This window comes from Ostrea edulis, chromosome 10, assembly GCF_947568905.1.
Source record: "Ostrea edulis chromosome 10, xbOstEdul1.1, whole genome shotgun sequence".
In the NCBI taxonomy this organism is placed as follows: domain Eukaryota; kingdom Metazoa; phylum Mollusca; class Bivalvia; order Ostreida; family Ostreidae; genus Ostrea; species Ostrea edulis.
In genome coordinates, this window is record NC_079173.1 from 34056904 (window position 1) to 34083829 (window position 26926).

Sequence of the window (26926 nt, forward strand, 5' to 3'; positions counted from 1 at the left end):
TGGATGATGCTCTGTTAAAAGTGACATATAGACCTGATGGATCGGGTGTTTGAATTCATGTTTCATATGTATTTTCATGTTGTCATTGTATCTAACACGTCACTATGATAAATCATTTAACACAGAAAAATCCATTCATCATTTTTCAGAATTCACTTTGATATTCTAATTATAGACGGTCAACATTAGTGTTCTTTGATTGTAAAATAGAATTATTCTAAAATATACATGTAACGTATTACGTTCCATGATTTTTTGTATAAATGAAAGTCAAATAAAAAAATTTCAAAAGGAAAGATTCCAATATTTTCATCAGATATACATGTACAGTAGTTGCCCATAAGGTTTTTTTTCGCAGAAACATTTTTCGCTAAATACCGTATTTCATACAAAACAGCAATTTTTCAAATAGCAGGTGCGACTTTATGTTTTACAATAAATCAATACAATGGATTCCACTTTTGAGCAGAATTTTTTAAAAGTTTATAGCGATGGGAATTAGATATTTCTGATATGGATCTTTTTTTTAATCATAGTTTGATTCAGAGTCAATTTGACCGGTCTCTGAAAACCCCTTCTCTTCTTATCTTCCACTGTCTGCGTTGCTTCAAAATCAACACCGTCGCCATCATTCGTTTAGTTGTTTACAGACTAAGCGTTACACCTAGTCATGAGCAGGCCTAAATTTAAGCCATAAATTTAGTCGGGTGCAAACGTAGTCTGTATTATGAAACGCAACTTAGTCCGGTTTTATGATTTAGTCCTGTTTTACGCCCAACTAAGCTAACGTCTGGTCGTACGCCTTTTTGTAAAACGGGCCCTTGGTGTTTGTCGACCTATCTAAGCTATTGGGTTGACATTTTGTATGTAGAATACAAGTTACCCTCTGCCACGCCTTCCCAAAAATGAGAATTCTGGAATGAGAACCTTAAAGTGCCGCGAGCTGTTTACAATTTTCAGCAACTCTACAACATCCCTGGTGTTTGTGAACCGATATGTTGTTACATGTGTTCCTGGCATGTGCTTCCCGTAACTTGAAATCTCTTGACCGCGAACTCAAAGTGCCATGAGATGTCAGAGAGAGAGAGAGAGAGAGAGAGAGAGAGAGAGAGAGATGTAGCTGAACCACAGAAGAAGAATGGGGAGGAGAAAAGAAGTTAACAAACAAGGCTAGTTTGTATGTAGATGATGTTTCAAAATACCTGCAGCAAGGGGGACGAGAATTTGGGATGTGAGTATACATACCCAAATCATCGCCGGTGACGATTTTTGGACGGGCGACAATTCGGGGTGCTACATAACAAACCCCAAATCGTCGCCGGCGACGATTTGGGACGATCGACGATTTGGGGTGTAACATGCATTGATATGATTTCGGCAACGGCGACAGTAACGAACATATGAATATCCGTACATTGAGACCGAATTTGCAGTAAAAATGAACATTGTGGTAAAGGACTATATATTTTCGAGAACTCTTGTGATGAAAACTTTGTACTGCAATATTAATCCCAACAGGTTTTAGTTGGTAGTCTCAGAAAAATGACGGGTATATCAAATGCTACTTATTAGTGAACTTCAGTGAATATGGCTGTTCCTGATTCTTTCATTTACAGACTTCACATAAATTTGCCTGCTGATCTTATAACAAAGCTGTGCTTCCTCTTTTGATTAGTGAAATGAGATTTTGATGAAAAGAAAGGTGATATGTTCAATGTCATTCATGGCGGAAGTTCATCAAATATATCAAATCCCTTATCTACAAGAATAATAGCATGTCACCTGTCTTCAACATGCCCAATACATCACATATTATAACTGCAGATGTCAATAGAATTGGTCTAGCTACATGAAATCTTTTGGGATGAAAACAAAAATAAAAACTGAACAGAAATAAAACACAGGGGTTTAATACCGATACGTATGTTACATCCTATAGATACGAAAAGAAGTGTGTTTAGTGCTTTGATAGCTATAATGATTATGGACTGACAAAGTGAAATGACATCATCAGAAGTGGATCCAGAATATAGAGTTCAGAACAATACCCCAGAGCACCATTTGGTGCTACACAGGTGATGGTATTTGCTGTGTGGCGACTTTTGTAGTTGCTGTACGATAATGACTTTGTTATTCATGTCTAAAGGCACATTCTGTGTTCTTTATGTAAAATTCCATTGCGATTCTTGCAGAGGAAAACTCCTCAAACGAGTTCGGCATTCATCTTTTGCGTTTTATCTGGAAAGATATCCCTACAGTTTCCTTCGAATAACATTTCTTAAAGTGCCATAACGCATGTATTAAAGATGTTGGACAGCAGTAGCAAAACATTAAGGTCATATGCAGTAATATTCCATTATCACCTGCATGAAAGGCGAAGAAAACGAACTGTTATCAATATCATTTCAATTATTTCAATCATAATTCCTGTAAGCAATGCAAAATAAAGAGTTGGACAAACACGGACCCCTGGATATACCAGAGTGGTCAGAGTACTTTTTCATTAATATCTATTATGGTTAAAGTTCAATCAAATTCCTGAATGTTTAGCAATGATACATTGAATCACTTGCACATGATTCACTCTGATAGCTCACTCCCCAATTTGTTATTCTCATCTGAAACTCTGTAGCTTTTGTCTCTGTATAATTATGAGCTTGTCACCTTATCAATGTTAAAGTTAATCGACTCACATTCTGTCCATGGGAACTTTGTAAAATTGCACTATATAGAGTATTGTAAGGAAATTTTAGTCAGTCTTCCAACAATCTTTCAATGGTACACTCATGGAATAAATTGATGGAAATTATTTACATGTAATTGTGTTCAATTGTTTTAGTGTAACACAGAGGTGGGATCAGGTGCCTAGGAGAAGTAAGCATCCCCTGTAGACCGGTCACATCCGGTGTGAGCCCTGTCTTGATCAGGTAAACGGAGTAATCCGCAGTCAAAATAATTGTGCCAAGAACGCCCTAACAATCGGTATGAAATACATCAGGCAGCATTCGAGACCCAATGATAGGTTGTATTGGCAAACCAGATCATTACAACGACCATAGAATTTGCGAAATGTTGACTTTAAACTAGACTGTTGAAAACCCTGTAACATTAACGTGTTTGTCAATAGCCTGCCTCGATTTAAAAACTGATGTTACGCAGAACAACCTCTTGCGTATTGACTCAATTGAGAGACATAAACACCATATGCAGTGCATAAGCTGGACTAACCTACATTTTACGCATGTGTGCAAATGGAGGGCTTGCCCAAAATACTTTTAACAACATCCTTCCTTTGTAATAATGATCCATCAATCAGCTGAGCATTTATAACGTGTCGTATGATTGGTCCGCGAATAATCCCGAGACCCTTCGGATGATCCCGAGACTAAGCAATGTCTTTGCGAACCAATCACACGGCGCGTACAACAAATTCGTACTCTGTGACCTCCTTTTTGGCTGCCAGTGGAAGAGATGAAGCCCTGTCCGATCAATGCACGCAAGATTGTGTCAAATAAAAGAGATGAGATGGGTTTTGAGTTGAAGAGACTTGTAGTATGACATCTCCCCGACCTGCCGCTCGTCAAAATTCCTTAAGTAACGCTGTAATTACTTGGAAAATGTGCCCGGAAACGGGGACCCCCTGTTTGTTTACAAATTTTTGTTTCTTACCTTGTGTATTTTATTATACCGGTAGAAGGCCAATCTTTAAAGCTTACAAAAAGCGTGAAACGATTACATGAATCGAAAGAGGGATGAGATAGACTGGGAATTCATACATTTCAGAGAAATTATTGCCACCAAAAAAAAAATTATGAAAAAGGGGGGGGGTAGTAATATCCATACTTCAGGTGCCTGTGGAGGCAGGGGGGTCTGAATTTGAGTGATTTTAAGACTAAAATTTAACCATGTATGTAATTAGCCTCCATAGGTGAAGTTACATCCCCTCTTACAAACAGAAACACACCTTTATCAACACTACTCAAATGAGGCAAAAATTTCTTTCTAGTCAAACTTATTTGCTCGTAGCTGTGATTTGAGTCCATCTATTTGTATTTCTTGGAAATGAATCTCCCCTACACACACCTCATAGGCGAATTAGTTAAATGAGGGGTCTAGCACTTGATCGATGTTTTAGCTACTTTTCACAATCTCCAACCCCACCCATTTACACCTTTTTTGATTGTGTACATAACATTTTAGGGAGATCTTGAGACAGTTTATACACGCAAATGATTTCGTTTCTACCTCTTTTTTCTCACGTTCTAGTAATTTTTATCCCTATATTCAGATCTGATTTTAAATCTTTATAAAAAAAAAAAAAAAGCTGATTTAAAGGTTACTCCCAATAGGCCAGGGATCTTGGGGCCGCCTAGGCCCCCAGAAACTCTGTGGTAAAAGGTGCAAAATCCTACATTCTGAGTATTTCCTGGCACTTTTTTTTTTACTTTTAAATTGTCTGCTTCTTAAACAAAACTTTTATGTTACATGTACATATACTTTTTAAGAATTTTAAGTGATACTTGTATCTGACGAAAATATCGTAAATATATATCAGTGTTTCGTCTTATTCATCGTGGAATTAATGATATACTGGTGTTGATAAATTTGAATGATGCTATTACATTCAAGTATCCACCTTTCATATTATTTCGACTCAAATTCTCGTTAAAATCGAATAACTTTTATTTTTTGGTCCGCTAAAAGGGGACCCCTCTGGATCCGCCCTTTCACCTTTTCATCACATGTTACGCCTCTTGCCTCAACAGATGTTTCTCGTTTTTGAAATAAGAAGTAGATTAAAAAATATATACATGTATATATATCATATCCCATAAAAAATTAATGCATGATTTTGGGGAGGGAGGGATCGAGGGACTGCAAAAAATTAAATCATGGTATATATAACCAATTCTCAAGAAACGCATACTAGTATTTCTATTGAAAAAATATAATCAACTCGGAATCTCTATACAGTTATTCATTTATGTGTGTACAATATTAGAGCAAGATAGAATGCTTATTTCTCATACTTATGTGAAATACGAAGTTATGGACTTTATATATTTTGACATTCACTTTTTAGAATCAATTATTATAGATATGATTTGATTTTTCCTCTTTTTATTGTACGCATTGATTTGTAACCTAAACTTTGAAAATACCCCCCCCCCCCCCCCCCCCACGCCGCCTCGAAATCTGCCAGTGGCTACCGACCTAAAGAAAAGGCCGAAAAATAAAAAACGATCTGGCGCTTTTGTCCACCACTCGTCAAAAGGATATCGGCGCGATACATGCATGGGAAATATGTAAACCAATCCAGGCTTTACCACAGGCACCTGAAGTATGGATATTACTACACCCCCTCTTTTTTTTGTGGCAATAATTTCTCTGAAATCTGTGAATTCTCTGTCTATCTCATCCCTCTTTCGATTTATGTAATCGTTTCACGCTTTTTGTAAACTTTAGAGATTGGCCTTCTACCGGTATATGATAAAATACACAAGGTATGAAACAACAATTTGTAAACAAACAGGGGGTCCTCGTTTCGGGGCACATTTTCCAAGTAATTACAGCGTTACCTAAGGAATTTTGGCGAGCGGCAGGTCAGGGAGATGTCCATCATCGGAAACCCACGGTCACCCGTGGGTCCGTCCATTCATTCCTACTCGCTTTCTCATGAATGATTAATGAGGCAATTTGATTGGGCGCTCATGGAAAACCCTAAGCAAATTTGTCCAATCAAAAATACGCTTTCAGTCCAATTTCGGTATACAATTGCTGTGATAGTGCTACCTTTAAAAACAAGAGTCCCATTACTATAACGGTTACTTTGATTGGACGATATTTTAAAATATTTATTTATGAGAACGAGCGAGTAGGAATGAATGGACCCACGGGTGATGGAAAGAGGAACGAAGCGTAATCAACCGTGCATGGGTTTTCGACGATGGGAGATGTCATACTACAAGTCTCTTCAACTCAAAGCCCATCTCATCTCTTTTATTTGTCACAATCTTGCGTGCATTGATCGGACAGGGCTTCATCTCTTCCACTGGCAGCCAAAAAGGAGGTCACAGAGTACGAATTTATTGTACGGTACGCGCTGTGTGATAGTCTGGCCCCCGCCACTCTTTGATCACCCAAAACGAGTGATCAAAGAGTGGCGGGGGTGGGGACCAGACTAGCTGTGTGATTGGTCCGCCAATTATCCCGAGACCATTCGGATGATCCCGAGACTAAACAATGTCTTTGCGAAGCAATCACACATGAAAAAGCGGCCGAAAATAATGATAACATTTTTAGATGATCAATTCAAGTGGGAAAACAATAGTTATTTTAAAACTTTTTCAATGCAATTTTCGCTACATAAAAGTCTTGGAACAAAACGAGGTATCCAGCTGATACATGTAGAAGGAGAAAAACATAATACTACACTGTAATGAATTCAAATGTGGTCGATATTAAACGAAAACATCAACTAGAGACACAGAGAGATGGTATGTACAGGAATTTTTGATAGGTACAGGAATACCGGATATGTAAGATCAAAGTCAAATTGGATCGAAAATTTAAGCGAAAAGAACACGCCTTATTTCTTAAGATTAGAACGGCAAACACAATCATACACGAGATAAAGACAGGAAATAATGAAACAGTTAATGAAACTAGCGATATAATGAACAAATTATGTGAATTCTAGAAAGCGCTATATATGCAAGTAATAATCTTAAACGATGATCTATTAACCCTAGAAAGACAACTCTGTAATCCGTTTACTGAATGGGATTAATTAAATATTGTTTAACGTCTCTCTCGAGAATATTTCACTCATATGGAGACGTCACCACTGCCGGTGAAGGGCTGCAAAATTTAGGCCTATGCTCGGCGCTTATGGCCATTGAGCAGGGAGGGGGTATTTATCGTGCCACACCTGCTGTGACACGGGACCTCGGTTTTGGCGGTCTCATCCAAAGGACCGCCCCATTTAGTCGCCTCTTACAACAAGCAAGGGGATACTGAGGACCTAATCTAACCCGGATCCCCGCGAGATTACTGAATGTGAACATGCTGTATAAAACAAATGAAAAATAATAAGTCCCCTGGCTCAGATGGTTTAATTAATCAAAAAGTAGTGCATGCCTCGAGTTCGACTTAAACAGAGGGAATTTTACTTGGACCCCTTATAAAAAGATATGAAACTTTATACGATGTGAAAATTACAAATGAAAGAGTCTGATGTCTTCCGCTCCTCTCTCTCTCTCTTCACGGAGCGCTCCTCTCTCTCTCTTTTCACGGAGCGCTCCTCTCTCTTTTCACGGAGCGTACGTTTCAACCGCACGTGGTTTGCGACGATAGATGTTTTGGAGTGATATATTAATCATGGTCTCGAAAAATTGGAAGAAATTGAAAAAAGGGATTTTATACGTAAAGGATCTATTTGATTGGTTGATTTTATATTGTCCCGTTCGATAATTTTTCACTCTTATGGAAACATTGCGATTGCCGGTGAAGGGCTGGAAATTTTAGGCCTACATGTACAGTACGGCCAACGCGGATCCCGTATTTTCCACGCTCCCCCCACGGGATAGAGCTACCGCGGTATATCTCAGGTAACCCTGCATACCCCCCCCCCCCTCCCGCGGTCCCGCTGTCCTCGCCGCGGTCTCACCTGTACAGATGATTAGTACCATCAACAAACGCGAGTTATCTCCCGTTAACGTAAAAATCATAAATTGAAAACAGATCTCTGTTCATCAAGTTATATCAAATATATCGATTGCCATATAATACGTGTGCATGCATCGCTTGTAAAAACACATTTTACAGAATCTTCTCATGTTAGCTTTATTGAACCATACATTCAATAAAGGGTTAGATTACCCTATACCATCGTCGGAAGATGACCATATATACAAGTGCATATATATACGCTGTACCCGTAAAACAGCAAAGGTAACTTCACGAAAACTGATTATCCCTGTCAGTATCAATCACAGATTGGTGGTTTCATAAATTGTTTTTAAGGAATTTAATTCTATACAATGTATTTGTACAAATATTTCAACACAAAAAAAACCCCAAAAAACAAAAAAACCAAAAAAACAAACAAAAAAAACCCCCAAAACACATGGATAACATAAATATTAAAGTCTTCTTATTAATCCCCTGTGTTCCCTGGGGAACATAGGCCCGCAACCACACTCTTTAACCATTTGACAAAATTCTGACCTCCAAGTTACGTCCCCATAAACGTGATCCACAGTATACGAATTCATCGGCGAAGGTTTTGTGTCTCTAAGATTTTTGGTTTAGAAGGATTAGTGCTAACAAGTTTTTTTTAACTCGAGCCATTGTCATTCAGAGAAGGGTCAGTTTCAGAATTTTAATCAGTTACATTGAAACCAATTAAGATGTTGATACTAATGCAAATCATATTTTAAGGGTATCTCCTGCAGGAGAGAGGGTATAAAACATGCCATTTTCTTGTATTTTCAGATGACCTTTGACCTTGACCGATTCTTCAAGGTCAAAGTTCCCTTACTCCATTTCGGATTGTCACATGCCTCTACGACCAATCGTTCTTGAGTTTGACATATTTTATGTAGAAATCGTAAAACGTAAGGGGCAATAACTCTAATAAAGGGTAATTAAATCCTTTTGTTTAATGTACCTATCAATTCTACTAAATGACCTCTATAGTTCGGTAAAGGTTTGATATTCATTGCATTTACGTTTAGAGGAGTAGTGCTCACACGGATTTTTACGTAAAGTCCAATAACTCCGTAAGGAGTCAAAGTTCAATCACACAGGGTGATATGTAATCGTTTCTCAAAAAGTACAATATGATGAACTATAAAGTCTTTCGATAGGTCTTAAGACAATTTTTTTTTGACGGCAGGAAAATAATAATAAACAGAACAATAACAATAGGACTTTCCACAGATAGGTGGAAAGCCCTAAATATTATATTAGAGGGGACACTCGACGTTTTAAATATCTATAATTAAAAAAAAAGTTGTCTTCCTGTAAATATAATATTCACGTGAATATTTGTTTACAGGAAGACAATTTTTTTTAATTATAGATATTTAAAACGTCGAGTGTCTGTGGGGACAAGTGGTGTGGGGCCATGTGCTCATTACATGTAATATTCTCTTTCAAAACCATTTTTTTCTTCACAATTCGTAAGAAAGTACAAAAAATGTATTAGATAGGTATCCCTATAGCTATGCCTAACACAGTACATTTTGCCTTTACAATAACATGCGTGTATTCTCTTCTAGACATTGTGAAGACGTCCTCACTTAACAGGTTTCATCGTCTAGAGAGAGAGAGAGAGAGAGAGAGAGAGAGTATACTATCTAAACTTACCGTGTGCTTCATAACGCCCCAGACCTCGGTCAGCGCACGCTCTATCCGTGAAAGTCAAATATTTAATCGAATCCAAATATCAAATTGTCAAATTTTAATTACATTTTGGGGTTTTTGAATATCTCTCTGAGAGAGAGAGAGAGAGAGAGAGAGAGAGAGAGAGATTACAAGGCATTGCATATTTCAAGGGAGGTAATATGATACATGTAACACAAAGTAAATAACAAGTAAAACGCACTTTTGGGGTATACGCCCCACTGTAGTATATATTTGGCCTCATGCATGTGCGATTACTCTACAAAGAATGGTGGATTTTGATTGAACATGCAATTAAAGAGTATTTTTGATGATGCTGACATTCACATGTACCGTAATAAAAAAATTAGTAAGTTATAAGCGAGGAAACCAGCACTTGACGAGGGAATTGGGGGAAAAACCTAGTTTAATACTGGTTAAATTTGTTGGGTATAGGTAATTGTATGCTGATAAGTAGATTGCATGCCCTGGAGTAGAGACATTACAATTTTGACATCCTGTATGGTGTGCGACGCGTTCAACATATACATCCACCCCCCTGTGTGTTGTTTTAAGAACACGCGCAGCATGGACCCAACATAGTACAGGTGTACATATAAACGAAGTTCGATTGAAATGGGAAAACAAAATATTTCTTTTAGCATAATATAAAATTTGCATTTATTTTATTCCTTAAAAATGCACAATAATATTTCGTTATTGATAAATTTTTGAACCAATTCTCGCTATTTGTATTATTTTTTCACTGTAAAAATTATTAGGACACAACTTCTTATCCGAGATACATTATCATTATATGTAGCATAAAAACACTAAAACCGAAATTAAATGCTTTTATTATTATTATTATTATTTTTTTTTTATAAAATAAAAAAAATTGGAGATGTATTAAATATGCTAAATCCTAATTATATCTGGTTTTAGTAGGGACCAATATAGGTCCCTGATTTTATTTTTTCTTAAATGATTACCGGTATGTAATGCGAGATAGCTGTCCATAACACACCCGTAGCCAGGGGGGGGGGGGGGTCATACGAACCCCCCCTTGAAAACTACTAAGCACTATTAAAGTCGGCATTTTGTTTGAATTGTGACTATTAAAGTCGGGATTTTTTATGAAAATCATGAAAATTCATAGTAAAAAAGGCATGATTCCAAAATTCAAATTAAGTGCCAGGAAATTGCTAGATTGCAGGATTTTGCACCAAATACCCCAGACCCCCTGCCGTAGTGGCACCTCGCGGTGCGAGGTGATAGACTCGCGTTGCGAGTCTATGTAAACCCCCCCCCCCCTTGAAAAATCCTGCCTACGGGCCTGCATAAGCAAACTGTACTCATTTTCTGCCGACGAATAAAATAGCTATTGCACAGGTAGTTTGTCCTAATTTTACGGGTGTTGCTAAAACGCGGAACATCATCTCATTATTAATCTAAATATAAATATTTAGTTTAGAAATCAACTGCTAGAAGTCCGCTCTACTAGTATTTAGGATTGGAGTGCTGCGGTGACAAAGTCTCTGTTAGTTCAAAAAATAATATATCAAACACAAGATGTTTAACTGACTTAAATTGCTGACTTAATAAGATCATGAATTTTCGTTGTTATATACATACCACACTCCCTGTTGTGTGTAAAACATGTTTACAAATGTGCGTTAATGATGTTTTGCCACGGGTGGGGGGGGGGGGGGGCATTTAAAGTATTGTGTTCTTTGCATTCTCTACCCATATATTTCGCTGTTCGCCAACACATCTGTCAAAGCTGACATTTCAAAATTCTTGTAAAACTCTTTGTAAATTCTTATACAAACGTTTAACTTCACTTAATCAATTTATGATGCAAAATTTTAAAATAAAATTGTTTTACCGCTTGTAAACAAATTCCCAAAAGTTTGATTTTAATCATATTAAAGTATTTCGTTCCGATTTTTTGGTGTTATCTTACAATAATCATTCTAATTCTTAAATTCAGTTCCGTTTTCCGTTCCGCCTTTTAGCAACACCCTAATAACGTTACTTCACACCACGGGGGTGTAAATCTGCCCCGTAATGAAATCCCGCAGAGGGATAGCGCGGGAAGGATTAACACACCGCGGGGTGAGCGCGGTCAAATACGGAATCTGTGTTGGCCTTACATGTAGTTGTGAAATGATATATATAAGATTTCCATTTCTAAAAACATCCTTAAACCATATTCTGAGAAAACTTGGACAAAGCATGTCAACGTGGACGTCAAAAACGACGACGTATCAATTTATACTTAAAAAATAACAAAAATCAAAGATAGAGAAATTTATTTTTAAATTTTATTTATCCGGAAAAACAAGATCTGCACAGGTTCGCCTTGAACTTTCTGAAATGATCGGACATCCGGCTGGTGTGCAAAGAACGGTAATTCAACATTCTGACATTCTAAATATCCTAGGTTCATCATATTTGATTAGTTTTTCCACCAAAAATATCATTCATTTTCAGGTATGTATATGTTTTTAGTAAGTAGTATGAACAATCATGTATATTGAATGTATCTTCACGTTTTAACGTCTGTTTTTTTTTGGTGGCATATGGTATTTTATAATGCAGCCGCGTGTTACTACTGTTTTCGTCCAGTGTCTGCGCAACCATTCTAGGTTTATACAAGGTATGCATGATTTGTTTTGAAGTGAATAACAAGTCTTAACACTGCAGGTTCACCGTTGTCTTCTTTTATATTTGAAGAGATAAACTGCATGTTGGATTTTCAACGGATTAAGTAAAGGTCAAGGTGACTTGCCTGGTGTTACAATTCCCATTTAGCCCTGTATAATGATATACAAGCCTACAGATAGTATAGAAAGTATTGCAAAGAACACACTGGGCCCAGATTATGTAGAATGGGAAAACTGTTCTGGAAAATTTGAAGAGCATTGTCAAAACATGCTATAGCTATATTCATAGTAAAATCTTTGTCAAGGATCTGTTTAAAAAAAAATATATTGAATGCATGTACATTCAACATTAAGAATTTTTTAACATTATATCTATCTGGTAATTTTAATATGTTGACGGTGCTACCGTTTGAGCGAGCGCAGCTTCATGTTTAGTTTTCTCCCGCAGAGCTCCAGATAAGGTGCGTATCAGCGTAAATACTCATTAAATTTTACCAAATACGCATTTAAGTTGAAAATCATGCATACAATTACGCATTAGTGAATGTAAATACGCTTCACACTCCCAAAGTAATGCGTATTAATTAGTCCACGTATTTGTGATACATGTAGTATGATATAGATATGAATTATCTATTCATATGAATTGAGGTTAGCCCAGGGCTTGATCATACATGATATTTAGCGCTATGAAACACGTTTTGATGACAATCACAATTTTGAAAAATTGGAAAAGTTAACTCAAAACTCTATTGCATAGGCCTACTTGTTATACTTTCTTTCTTAAAAGAGTTATTGTGCGGTTGAAAGTACAGGGAAAAAAACTTGTATTATCAATCATGGACGAATGATATACAGAATTGGATCATAATCATGTGACTGAGTGTCTGACATATTCAAATTTAATGCATCAATCATAAATATCAAATTCCCAATGACAATGAATAGTTTTAATAAAAAGAACTACAAAGGATTTTCCTTGTAAATAGCTGGAGCGGCAATTTAGTATAGATCTACTTTAAGTTAAAGTTTAACGGAAGAAGTATCGTTTATCTGGTGACATCTACTGTGCAAAAGAGCAAAGATAATCAGTAAATTAATAAAATACACTTTTGAATTTTTCTGAAAAGCAAAATACTCATTGATTTGAAAATCAGGAAGAAAATGCTCTTTGTGGTAAAAAATTATCTGAAGCTCTGCTCCCAGGGTTTTATATTAAAAATCATTAAACCATGTATACATTAATGTGATTGAAATATTTTTATGTTACATATACATTTCATTCATTTCTCTTGACACCTGAAATGTATGCTCTCAGCAGTCGACTGCCGCTACTTTCCTTTTTTCTACTCTCAATCTTTTCAAGTTACTAATTGTATGATAAAAATGCCCAAACCGTCAGTTACAGCTTGTATTGCTTTAATGTTGAGGTTTCATTTATTGTCATTCAGTAGTGGTTATTTTAAAAATCAATATTAGTTCAAACATATCCATTATCGATAAAAGTCAATATATTCAAATGTACTTGCTAGTGTTTTGATTAAACAAACATGATTACTGAGAGAATGGAGATGATTTTTCTTGATCTGCGGAGCCAATACTGCAGTCTATGCGAATGTTTTTTGGACCACACAGGACATTCGGTCCTGTGTAATCAATGAACACACAGGACCAAACCAAATTTTGTCAGTCCGAAAAACCTAATGTAATAAAGTGAAACACATGAAAATGTCATGGTCGGCCATTTGTCCAAACCGTACGTATTGAATCTTCTCTCGCAGTCTATACGAAAGTTTTTTGGACCACACAGGACATTCGGTCCTGTGTAATCAATGAACACACCGGACCGAACCAAATTTTGTCAGACCGAAAAACCTAATGTAAAAAAGAGAAACACGTGGAAATGCAAAACCAAGGAAATCTTATTTATTATACTAGTAATACTATACCAGGGATCCCTCCCGCATAATACTTTAGACGGTCCATGCGGTTTAATCACATTCATTTACGTATTTGGATTTGTGTGATATTTTTTACTTATAACAAACATTTAATTGACTCCGCGTCAAAATAATAAAGCTTAAAACCGAATACTGAGACATCGGACATTCCGGTCCGGTGTAAAAAATGACACATCGGACCTGAGGCACTGCACATCGGTCAGGTCCGACGGTCCGATGTCTTTCGCATAGACTGCTCTCGCTGGCCTAACAGCTTTTCTTTTACCGGGGATCGCTTCCACATAATACTTTAGACGGTCCATGCGGTTTTAATCACATTCATTTACGTATTTGGATTTGTACGATATTTTTTATTTATAACAAACATTTAAATGACTGATCAGCGTCAAAATAGTAAAGTTCAAAACCGGACACTGAGACATCGGACATTCCGGTCCGGTGTAAAAAATGACACATCAGACCAGAGGTACAGCACATCGGTCAGGTCAGACGGTCCACTGTCTTTCACATAGACTGACACTGCTTTACCACTGGTCGGAAATTGGTTTTATCCTCTCATAAGAATTACTTATTGAAACCAAATCCTTCGAGTTTATGGTGTCTTAAACTGCTCTTTTTCAATATATTTTGTATATATTTGGAATTATGTGACATATAATTACAAATAAAAACATGCTCAACAAGTAAATGATCTACATGCCATGAACTACTCAGGGGTCGAAATTAACTTTTTCTACCACAGGCTCTAAGGCCTAATCCACAACCTGTTTACCGCAGGTCTAGATCCAAAGTCTTCCAATTTCATGCCACATCAGGGCTGTCACTTGTGATTTTTTTAAAGCGAATCCCGGACTCATGGTCATGATCACGAGTCCCTTGAACTTTTTTTATAATCGCAGTGGTTGAAATTAACGTTTTCTTTTTAAAATTCACAGTCTAAAATGAAAACCTACAAGCTAAAATAAAAATAATGAAGTAGTGCTCTTTTTTTCATATGTTTTTTTTTTTAAATCAATGATTTTTCCCATCATTACTGAGCCTACTGGGTCAACAGGCAACGTTTGGACAAGTCACTAAGTTACGTAAGTCATATGGTGCAATTGTTTAGGTCTCTTGACCATCGTACCTCTAATCCACAACCTGTTTACTGCAGGTCTAGATTTAAAGTCTTCCAATTGCATGCCACATCAGGGTTGTCACTAATGATTTTTCAAAGCGAATCCTGGACTCATGTTTTATAAGCAGCACTATCACGAGTCCCATGAACTTCTTTGATATTCGTCTATGCGGTGAGCAGTGCACTTGGGGTTTTATCCAGCATTTAGATGTTACTACCCATTTTATATTTAAGGAGAATTTTTGAGAATGTAGTCATGAGCTTCCAGGGGATGGGGATGGGGGACATCCATGGAATATGATATCCACAGATTATAACAGCCATATAAAGTGATTGATTACTCATTTTATCTATATTGTAAGTCTGGCAATTGTAGAAAATATGACATAGAACATTTAAAAAAAATTATTTTTGTTGAAAATTCTTATACAAATTGGTAAAGTTTCTACAAATGAAGGGGATTTTTTTTATCTGTGGAAGGGGAAATATCCATTTGTTGCCAAGGGGAAAGGTGCCTTTTACTGGTAGTAAAACAACCTAGATAAATCCCAGGTGGCACTTGTGTCATCACTACAAACGTACCTCAATATGACAATAAATTAATGTAGATAGGACATATTGGAGTGATTAATAATATTTATTAATCAACAAACAATGCTACTTTCTACTTTGATAAGAATGACTACCGGAAGACTTGATAAAACATTGACTCTGATTTTTCCCCCCCAGATAAATGAATAAGGCAAAATAAGAAATATGTTTGTTTCCGGTCGCCCGACCGACCCTACATATTATTTTTTTCAATTTATCGATGTACGAACTATTACCCGAAATCATTTTGGTACGAGTTAACAATACCGACGACAACAATGACGGCACATCTTTTAGAATCGGTGTCGGCAAGAAAGTTACATAAATGCCAGCATCAGAACCCCATAAATATTATGACAACTGTCCTGCACAAATCGATATTAAGCGACCTATTCAAGGCGCATCATCTGCAGATTTTAAGGTGGACAGTTTCCGTGTGAATGTGAAGTGAGGAACCCGTTCGTAGTAGAACGTTTTTATTTTATTTTTTATCTCACACTTGATCCAGTAGCAGTTCCTGCGACATATGAAGTAAATTTAATGATCCATCACTCCTTTCAACCCAAAACGCCCATGCAATGCAGGGAATTTTTTTAAGGGTCTATAGAGGGCTGAAATTCTGCCCATTCCCAATCATGGGCAATGCTGAAAAGTAGATGTTTTTCCCAAAATGATGCCAAAAAATTCCCAAATGATGGATGGTTTAATGAGAATATACCATGAGGGGCCATCCAACCTCAGTGCCACTCTGTTGCAAAATATCAAATAGTTAACTTTTTGCTTGTTTTTCTTATTTGTTTGTTTGAAACAAATTTTCTAATTTCAATCAAATATCGCTATTTTCCCCAAACTTGAAGGCCCTGGCCCCTGGATTCAAGGGGTAAAAAAATCCCTTCACTGGTAACTTGTACAGAGTGTTCAAAGCCACGAATCATTTATTCAAAAACGAAATTAACTGAATGTCTAAGCTATATGTTTATATATTACTTGTAGTATGTCAAAGCAAGTAAGTAATTATAAAAGAACTATTTGGTGGAAGAATAGAACTTCCACGAGAATATGTACATGTACAAAGTCACTCAAACCAAGTGCAAGGGTAGTCTTTAGCCTAATAAACATTGTATGAACTATATACTATGCAATGTTTTTTGTCAAATTTATTGTATATATGTGGTTGAATACTGTGTTTTGGGTAGAAGTAGCTGACACATTGATTACAAACAAATGACAATGTTTATGAATAAATACAGGTAGGAAAGTGTGTACAACTATTTAGCATAATCTGTACCACCTTTAAAAATGTGTATGGTTTCTGCTCCATATATGATGTCTGACAATTTTAATATGCTAAGACATTTATTGTAAATGTATATCAAAACTCAATCACACACTGTGCATTTTGTCAATTAAACATTGTGCTCTGAACCAATTTTTATCTATATTAGACAACTTTAACTATCAAATTTTCATTGAAGGCACATATTTATTTAAAGAAAAAAAAATTATTAAAAAAAAAAATTAAAAACCTACCTACCAACCCTTTTTTAAAATCGGAGGCGACCTGAAACAAACATTATTTTTTTGGCCTAACAAAAACCTTATACTTCATACTTGGAATTCAGTTTAATCACCCCTGTAAGTGAACAGGATTCATGACCAATATCTGTATCTATTCATCATAATGCCATGTCGGATTTTTAAAGCATTTGTTTGACTCCGAGTATCTTAAAAAAATCTGGATAAATTTGGTTGTTGAAATTGATCGTTCATGTAAGCGTTTGTATGATTCTGAGTGCAAGTTTAAGAAAAGTGAATAGCACATCATTGTATAAAATGGATACAATGTGATCAGGGTTTGTAAATCACCAGTTCACCACTCTAAGATTTTCGAGTGTCCACTATTGTTACTCGCTATTTTTCAAATGTACTTGCATTTTGCGAGTATTTCTCGCTATTTAATTTCGAGCGCTGAATCATCTACGCGGTGAGCAGTGCACTCATGTCATCACTACAACCCAACCTCAATATGACAATGAATTAATGTAAATAGGACATGTTGGAGTGATTAATTAATATTATAGGGCAAAGCCCTCTCAAGGCCTGAAGATAAAGGGCCTCCCCACTTCAGCTGTAGCTTGTGGTCCCTTTTTACCACCCCTCTTATTAAAGAAAAAATGATTTATCTATTATACTGGATGATGAATATTAAACACTAATGTATATTCAGTATGTTTACATTCCTTCTCCCTTGGGATATTGGAAGATATAGTTAGAAAACTACGTTTTAATTGGCTATGCCCTCAGCCTGAAAACTCTAGAATTATTACCTGAATTGATACAGCTTTCCTTTATTCGTGATATTCAAATCCCACAACAATGTTCTATTTATACAATCTGAACTTGTTAAAATCCCCTGATGCGCGTAGGGCTAATTATAGATGCCTATAGGTATAGGTGTTCTCTCTAGATATATTTACTTTATAAATGTTTTCTTTTATATGCTGTTTTCAAGGGAAAATTAACAACTGATACATGAACTTAGGCTCATACAGCTTTAAGTGGATAAAATAGGCCAAATGCCTGATATTGAATGAGAGAGAATGTTCAAATGTGTATTCTTTGACGATTAAATTCCAAATAACACAGGGACATAGCATCAGGAAAAAGAAAGGGCTGTTCCACTTGGTATTTATACATAAAGTTTACAATACCGTGTGGCCTGACAAGTATTTCGAGAATTAGCGTGGCACAGCTCACATGGCTGATTCTGATATTCAGCAGGTCAGATTTTTATGAATTTCATCACCGACATGAGATTGTCAGATAGTGATGAAATGATTGTCGCTGATGATCGATTGTCGGTTGTTCAGAGACTTATGATGCTACTAATCGATTACAAAATAAAAGTCGCCGACATCGTTAACCAAACAGAATCTGGAAATCACTTCAACTTTTTCTGTATGTCAAACCTGATCAAAAACAAACAATCAAAATGGTGGGAGATGTGAAGGTCGACCAAAAGATAATAGGCATTTTATGATTTATCCAAATTCATTTTAGAACTGCATATCTTGGGAAGTATACAGAATTTCGGGATGAACTTTGGTAGTAATGTATATTGATTATGTAGAATTGTATACCATTTGGTTTATTAAGGTCTTCCGTAACAACGGAAGACCTTCTACTGATTGTGCTGGTTAATATTATTCTTATTATTCTTTTTTTTCTTCTTTTTCCTAAACGCCAACTTTGAAGCTTCATATTTCGCTCATTTCTGCATGGATTTTGCTCAAATTTTCAGGGTTTATAAACTTTACAGAACAATTTTAAAACCATGTACTACATTTCAGAAATTCCCTTCTGTTCACGAGTGATTCCCCTTTGAACGAAATTTTAGGGGCTTTGGTTTCCAGACAAAGGCTCCGAGACTGTATAAGCTTGAGCAGAAAATGCACTGAAAATGAAAAGTAGGAGCATTGTAGTTGTGCACATTGTTTTTTGTTTTTTGATTACAGCGTTCAAAATGGTGGTTGACAGGGTTAAAAAATTAGGACGCCTAAAGGAGCAAAAAATTACACATATTTTCCTTTGTATCTTTTAAACTAAAAATATTTTGTTAAGACGTGTAGAACAAAAGTTGTACAAAATGTTAAGAGCTTTCTTTTGATATCCCTAAAAAGGGGGTGGTTCCTTAAATTAGGGATCTGGGGATCTTCAAAGTTTTCGCTTTATAACTCATAAACGGTAAATATTTCGATATGGCTTTCGCTGGAAAAGTTGTTCTTTAACATCTTATTGATCTCATAAACATGATATTTTGCTCAAGTATTGTGTTATATATGAGTAAAAAGCTTGACCCGCAAACAGGTAACCGTATCATTAGGTAGGTGAAGGGGGAAAAATATGCGTATAACTTACTTCGGCACGTGCCCCTGGCGTGAAATTCATACGCGACTTCTGTGCGCACTGTATACATAATATACCTACATGTATTTACGCAGATAGATATTTAAAGTTTAATAAAATATTCACGATTTGAGAGCAATTTATTTGATTTGTATGTATAAATAATTCAAACTCAATGAATCATTCTCTTCAGTCTGAATATTATGCTATTATAATTTTGTTGTATGATAAAATATTGGTAACAGCTATAAACCTTTATTGTATGCCCTGAGCCATAAATTTCATAAATTTAAATATTAATTTTTTCTTCATTATTGGGACTGAAAAGTTAAATGCTGAAAGAATTTAATCCCACAAACACGCGCGCCTCAAAAGACTGATTCTTGGAATGAGATCATACACGCATGTACTTGAGTAGTATAAATTTATTAAACACCTAACGATAAAAATTTATAGTACACTTTTAAAGCTTCATTTCAATGATAGATATTAAATTCTCAAACTATTTCATAAGTACATACGAGAAGTCAGAATCGCCAGCATAGCCAAACTACTTATATCGTTACAGTACTTATCTTCCTGTCACAGCTGTTGATTATTTTCTTTCTAAAAACTTAACTTGTATTCGTCTTTTGTAAAATCACTGGATAAGTATTTCAAATAATTTTTCCCGGGGTGATGTTGCGTATAACATATCAAGAGGGAATGAAGGCGATAGTTAGATCCCACACACACATACTCATGTACAGTTCCTGTATTTTCATGTTAACTAGGCTGCATTAGGACCTGACCCAAGGACATATGGTCAAGTTTAAGGTTTTTATGTCATACAGCTCCGATGGAAGACATCTTGTTGCTTTGCAACGAGCTTGGTTCTAGTTGTTTTTACACTGCCTATCTTGGTTACCCTATATTTAGAGTTCTATACCTTTATTCTTCAATAGTAAATTCTAAATTCAAAAGTATAAATATGAACCCAAGCGACACAATTGCCTGTTTACAGATCAAGTTTAAGTTTCATCACAATTTTATGAGATTTATAGGACTTTGTGCCGAATGTAATTTTCCAGACTTTTCTTTACAATGCCATAACTTAGGAACCACTGAAATTTGATATACTGTAATTCATAACATGTGGTTATTGAATGAGTAGACTCGGTAGATATACATCAAGTTTCACTTTTATTACAGTTGAATTATTCTACCAAAATTTATGAAACTTAGTCTCATGGTTGATGGAATTAATTCTTGTACTCTGTCTACTTCTCTGTATTTTTTTATTGTGTGAGATCTATAAGGCATACCAATTTGTAACCGAGCTTGTCTGATACCTTACATGTATTCACAACACAATGAAATATTTTTTGGTAGTCTGTCCAATCGTCCAAATATATCTTATTATAGATTTATTAGATTATGTCTCCTCTCTTTCAGGGGGAGACATATTGTTTCTGTACTTTGTGTCTCTGTCTATCCATCTGTCTGTCACAAAATCTTGTGAACGCTTCTCCTATATGGCTTGTCAAATACACTTGGAACTTTGTGGAGGATGTAAAATAGCTTTTGAACACTTCTCCTATATGGCTTATCTGATAGATTTGAACTTTATACAATGCTTCATTGCCATTTGTAGATGTGCATATTGGTGGGACAGGAGGATCCAATCGTTTTCCTGCAAGTTGCATAGTGGATCTAATAGGGATGGAGGATGTAAAATAGTTTGTGAACACTTCTCCTCCTATATAATGCTTCATTGCCATTTGTAGATGTGCATATTGTCAGGACAGGAGGATCCAATTATTTTCGTAAAAGTTAATAGTGAATCTTAGAGGGGTGGAGGATGTAAAATACCTTATGAACACTTCTCCTATGTGGCTTTATCAGATAGATTTGAAACTTTGTACAATGCTTCATTGCCATTGTTAGATGTGCATATTTTCGGAACAGGAGGATCCAATTATTTTTCTAAAAGTTATAGTGGATCCAAGAGGAGTGGAGGATGTTAAAGTAACGTATGAACGCTTCTCCTCATATATGACTTATCTGATAGACGTGACATTTTGTACAACTCTTCAAAGCCATTTGCAGATGTACATATTGTAGGGATGGGAGGATCCAATCGTTATCCTAAAAGTTATAGTGGATCTGAGGGGTGGAGGGTGTAAAATAGTTTGTGAACACTTCTACTATGTGGCTTATCAGAGTTCATAATGGCTATGCCTCTGCTCATGCTTTCTCCTCCTTACCATGCGGTACACTAAGGGAAGGAGGTTTTATTTGGAGCACTTCCAATTTGGGGAGCTGGGGAGACAGTTGTTTTTCATAAAAACAATCTCTAGTTTAATTTAAAACACACAAGAGATATAGGCATCATGTGGCAACAGAAACACTGGTAGAAAGTTGTGAATGTTGAAGGTGCTGTTTGATGTGACGATAAAGACATCTTTGTTTGCAGATGATCGTTGACAAGTTTTGAATATGAAAATTAAAGAAAATGCAAATAGTAACACAAATCAACAACTGTAATTTCAAAGGGACCACACACACATTATTATGTGAACAACTTGACTTAAATTGGGACTGGTAGAGGATACACATTGCTATGCAATACTTACAGAATGCTTGTTATTTTTAATTGCACTAGGGACAAAATGGCTGCCAAGAACTTTAGGTTGTTGTCATGGATGAGTGATGCAAACAATAATGAACTTAAACAGTTTAAGCTACAGAGGCCGTCCGCATCTTACCAGTCTGACAGCAGTTTGGATTCAATTTGCTTTTAAAAAATTGTGACTGGGAATCTTCTGAATTAAATCTTTAATTATCATTTGCTTCTTTTATAAGATGTATCGTGTTGAAAATAAGATTTCATTGATTTCATGTATAAATTTTCAAATCAATAGATCCAGGTTAGAATACCTGTAGGTCCTCAGTACCCCTTGCTTGTTGTAAGAGGCTTGTTGTAAGAGGTGACTAAATTTAATGGTACAGTCCTTTGGATGAGACCACAAAAACCAAGGCCCCGTGTCACAACTGGTGTGGCACGATAAAGATCCCTCCCTGCTCAAAGTCCATAAGCGCCAAGCTTAGGCCAATATTTTGCAGACCCTTCACCGGTGAAGTCTCCATGTGAATGAAAAATTCTTGAGAGAGATGTTAAACAATATAAAATCAATAATTACTGGGATAGACAAAAAATTCTGGAAAACTCACTGCACAGAGGCATTCACAGACTGATCAAAATAGGGCTCATGGTCCATATTATCAATTGTGTATGATGGGTCTCTTGTATATATCAGATGTAAATATAAGAAATCACTATTTAGTGTGTAGAGTTTTTGAGGTGATTAACTATGATGGAAAATGTGATAATTTATGCATAATGATTTTGCCATTTTGCAAATTATCATGTTTTCCATTTTAAGTTAGTCACCTCACTATACCCAACAGACTAAACATTGATTCCTTTAACACATGTGCACATGTACACACGCATGTACGTGTGTACATATATACAATCAATAACAATACAGAAGGCAACATGTCTTCTGCTTTTCTGGTATAAACATTGTACAGCACTGTAACCATGGTAACTAATTTATTTTTAATTTTTAGTCTGACCCTCTATTTGTCAGGATGCAGTATTTGGACTGCCACCTTTGCAAAAAGTGTATTTTGATGATTTTCTCTTTGCAGGAAGAAAAAGTCCATTGACACAGTGGAACAAGAGGGCAGTAGCTGGATATACGAAGCTTTATGTGAGATTGTCTTTGTTATAAGTATCTAATGAATTCGGTGTTAGAGAAAGCGTAAAAAAAATAAAGTGAATCAACTGGAAGGCGGGATTAAACACTAATAATACTCCTGTAGTCCCAGGCTACTGGAAATATTGATGGACAGGATGAAAATCACATGGGCAACATGTTATATCAAGAAATGCTTTGGTGATTCGGGGTGGGTGGGTGTCCTTGAATACCGCCTTTAAAAAGTTAGGTGTCAGATCCTGAAATGTAAATGGGTTTTGGTGTGTTTTTTTTCTCTCCAATTTTGAAATTTGCTCTATTATAAAGGGATTTAAGCAAAATAATAAATGTACAAGATAGTTATAAATTAAAAAAGGTTACGGGTTTCCACAAAAACAATATACATTTATACATTTGGATTGATTTCCGAGTGTAACTGTCACATGATGAAGATAAGATTGTATTTAGTCACCAGTGTGACAAAGCGTGAAAAAAATAAAGTGAATCTTCTGGTTTGAGTTTCGATAAGGTACTTGCACCTCCTGAAACTTTAAATTGAACATGGATTTCACTGTAGACAACTTATCATAGAAGACTTGTGTATTATTTACATAGGAATCATACCATTTCAGTGTGTTAAAGGACACATCGCATGTTTTTAAACTTTTTAATTTTTTCAGCAAAATTAATTCATTTCATGCCTAAAACTACTTTACATGTGTTTTAAATGAAACAGTTTGCATAGTTTTCTAGTTTGAAAGCGATGAAATTCAAATCTTGCGATATGCATATTTTCTTCGATATTTTACGTGCCATTATCTGTGACGTCATATGCGACCTCGAGCGAGAAGATTTGAAAACAGTTGTTAGCCATTTCATAAACAGATTAGATTTAATTGACAAACAAACAATTATCACATTATCGGCTTGTAAATAACACTGTATTAGGGTGTTTTGTGCCGTTTAAGGGTGTACTTGCTGTCAGTAGAGAGGATTTGGACTGTGTTTTTTTCAATTTTCGAAGGAAGGTATGAGGGACAAGACGTGAATATTTTTTGTTGGCACAACGACTTTGCCATAAAAAAAGCCCAGTAGAATTTGTCTTTGTACTTTTTCAAACAAGCACTTGGACAAAGACGTAGATAAACTGCGAAAAAAAGGTTCTATCGAAGCTACGCACTGTTACATATAGGCCTACGGCATATGCTTTCCGTTCTGCTCTCAAATTCAATACACACTCGCACCAACTGACCTTCACCTTGTAACAACATATAGGCAGAACTTTGCTAGCAGTGTCTACCAACTGGTAGTTTAAAAAAAATTTAAAGATAAAAGATAATTGAATTTTCAATTATAAATAATAAAATATGATATTTCCCAACTTTGAATTGAATTATACAATGCTTTCATTTTTTTTAAAGGAACGCGTACACGTGTGTTTACAACAACAACACGCCGCGCTCCCACTTCCTAAGTAGATAAAAAATAATAATGATTAATAAAATTGCTTGAATAAAATAATTTAAAAGTATTGTGATTTTCACAACAAGTTTGATCATTTTTATTATTATATTTTTTTTCCGAAATGCACTCGTGACAGTAGGCCTAGTTGTCAATGATACGTAATCGTATAATAATAAATTCTTTTATTTAGACAGGATAGCACAATTAGTACAAATGACTAGTTTACATTGTGGTCCTGTATAAAACATATTCACAGACAGATAAATGAGAGAATAGAAAAATAGATAACACAATATAAAATATATACATAAAATACACACACGATATCACTGGGGGGAAAATAAACATATACACACACATATATATATATACATACATACACACACACATATATATATATATATATATATATATATATATACATACATACACATACATATACACACATACATACACAAATGATTTGGTCTAAAACCGGATTGATGTTCCGTTAAGATTGTTTTTATCCAAATACTCGTAAAATGAGTTAAAAACATGCCTTTCTATAATTTTGCTCACGATTGCTAAAACTGACACGGGTCGATAATTGTTCACCATAAAATTGTCACCAGATTTAAAAAGAGGGGTAACTCTAGCTTTTTTCCATTCGGATGCAACCACACCACTTTTTATAGACATGTTTAACAGATATGTTAAAATTTCACCAATCACACCCGAGCTAATTTTCAACAGCTTTACAGAAATAGCATCTAACCCCGTAGTCTTCGAATTTGACATAGCATTTATTTCATTTCTGACAAAATTAATAGAAATTTGTCATTTATCATAATTTAGGCCTATCTAACTTCTCCAAAAATAAATTTAATAATAATTACACTGTTTATTTCAGAAAAGTAACAACGCTAATTACAGTTGTTTACAGAAATGGCAATACCAAATAGTGTTTAGACAGTGATCCCATGTAAACATCATTTACTCGCAAATCTATACAGATTTCATACTCGCTTTCCTCGCTACACTTGGGTCGCTATTTGTATGCACTGGTGGCTAAAAGATATAAGATTCGGGGAATTTGTCAACATCGAAATAAATGTTATCCATGGTAAATAAATTAGGCCCCTAAAACCCGAGTTTTTAAACACATCTAACACTACTTTTACAACAAGTTGATCGACGAAGGTCACATATGACGTCACTGTACCACGTGACTACCTATCTAATTAACTAGGCTTTTTGAAATCAGGGCTTAGATTTAAGTCCGTATTGTGGCTAATTATCGCAATACTTTAGCGAACGAACTATTACAATTAATTTCTATAAGCATGAGGAGGACAAAATACATATAATTCTGTATACTTTGAAAACACGAGATGTGACCTTTAAACAATGTGCAAAGGAAGTTTCTTTTCTTCATTTGCTATAGGTGCATGTATCTTGCTTATACCCCCATCACACTAGGCCACGTTCGCACTACGACCATGTAAAAATTGATGATCGTAGTGCGATCGGGTACGTCGTAGTTAGAAGGTAGTAAGGTCTTTATGGTCGTGGAGCAACTTTGAACATGCTCAAAAACATTGTAGAGGGAAAAGTTGAAAATTATTAACTTCAGCAATAATTTTTGTGGACTATTATTTTGTGTGTGCCTGATAACGCCCGTTTACGTAGACATGCATATATTGGAGTAGTTAGTAGGCATTTACTGTATGATGAATAGGAAGACCTATCACTCTATGTAGTGGTGGTCCTGAGATGTTCAACATCCTTCACGATCTTGAAAGATAACCTAATCTTGTTTCACAGTTTGTAGGAACAATCAGTGAAGAGTAAGAGTGAAGAACAAAAGACAGACACAGATGAAGAGTGAAGAATAAAGAAGATAGAAAAAAGTGAGAAGAATTCTGTAAATATTTGTTTTCATAAAATATAAAGATTCTGACATTTTTGTACAAAGAGGTTTGTTGAAATCCATTTGATTGGGATGTAGTGACATATTGGTTAACATTATAGGGCTGTGGATCATGTACAGTTCAGAAAAACAGATTTTAAATTAAACTTTAATTATCATGAAAAGTGAAATGTTTCATT

General features: G+C 35.6%; 1 protein-coding gene across 10 annotated transcripts in view; it reads left to right on the forward strand.

Annotated features, from left to right (window-relative positions):
- The first annotated feature begins 11746 nt into the window (after positions 1–11746).
- Positions 11747–26926, forward strand: part of LOC125665870 (uncharacterized) — a 39819-nt gene continuing 24639 nt past the window's right edge. For 2 of the 10 annotated variants that reach the window (XM_048898781.1, XM_048898780.1), the window contains exons 1-3: positions 11751–11883; positions 23328–23389; positions 26642–26727. The gene's annotated coding sequence lies outside the window, so the exon portion shown is untranslated. Of the gene's footprint in view, positions 11884–19075; positions 19193–21264; positions 21644–23327; positions 23390–26641; positions 26728–26926 lie in introns of all 10 variants that reach the window. The other 8 variants (XM_048898782.2, XM_048898785.2, XM_048898784.2 and 5 more) reach the window with 8 other exon arrangements.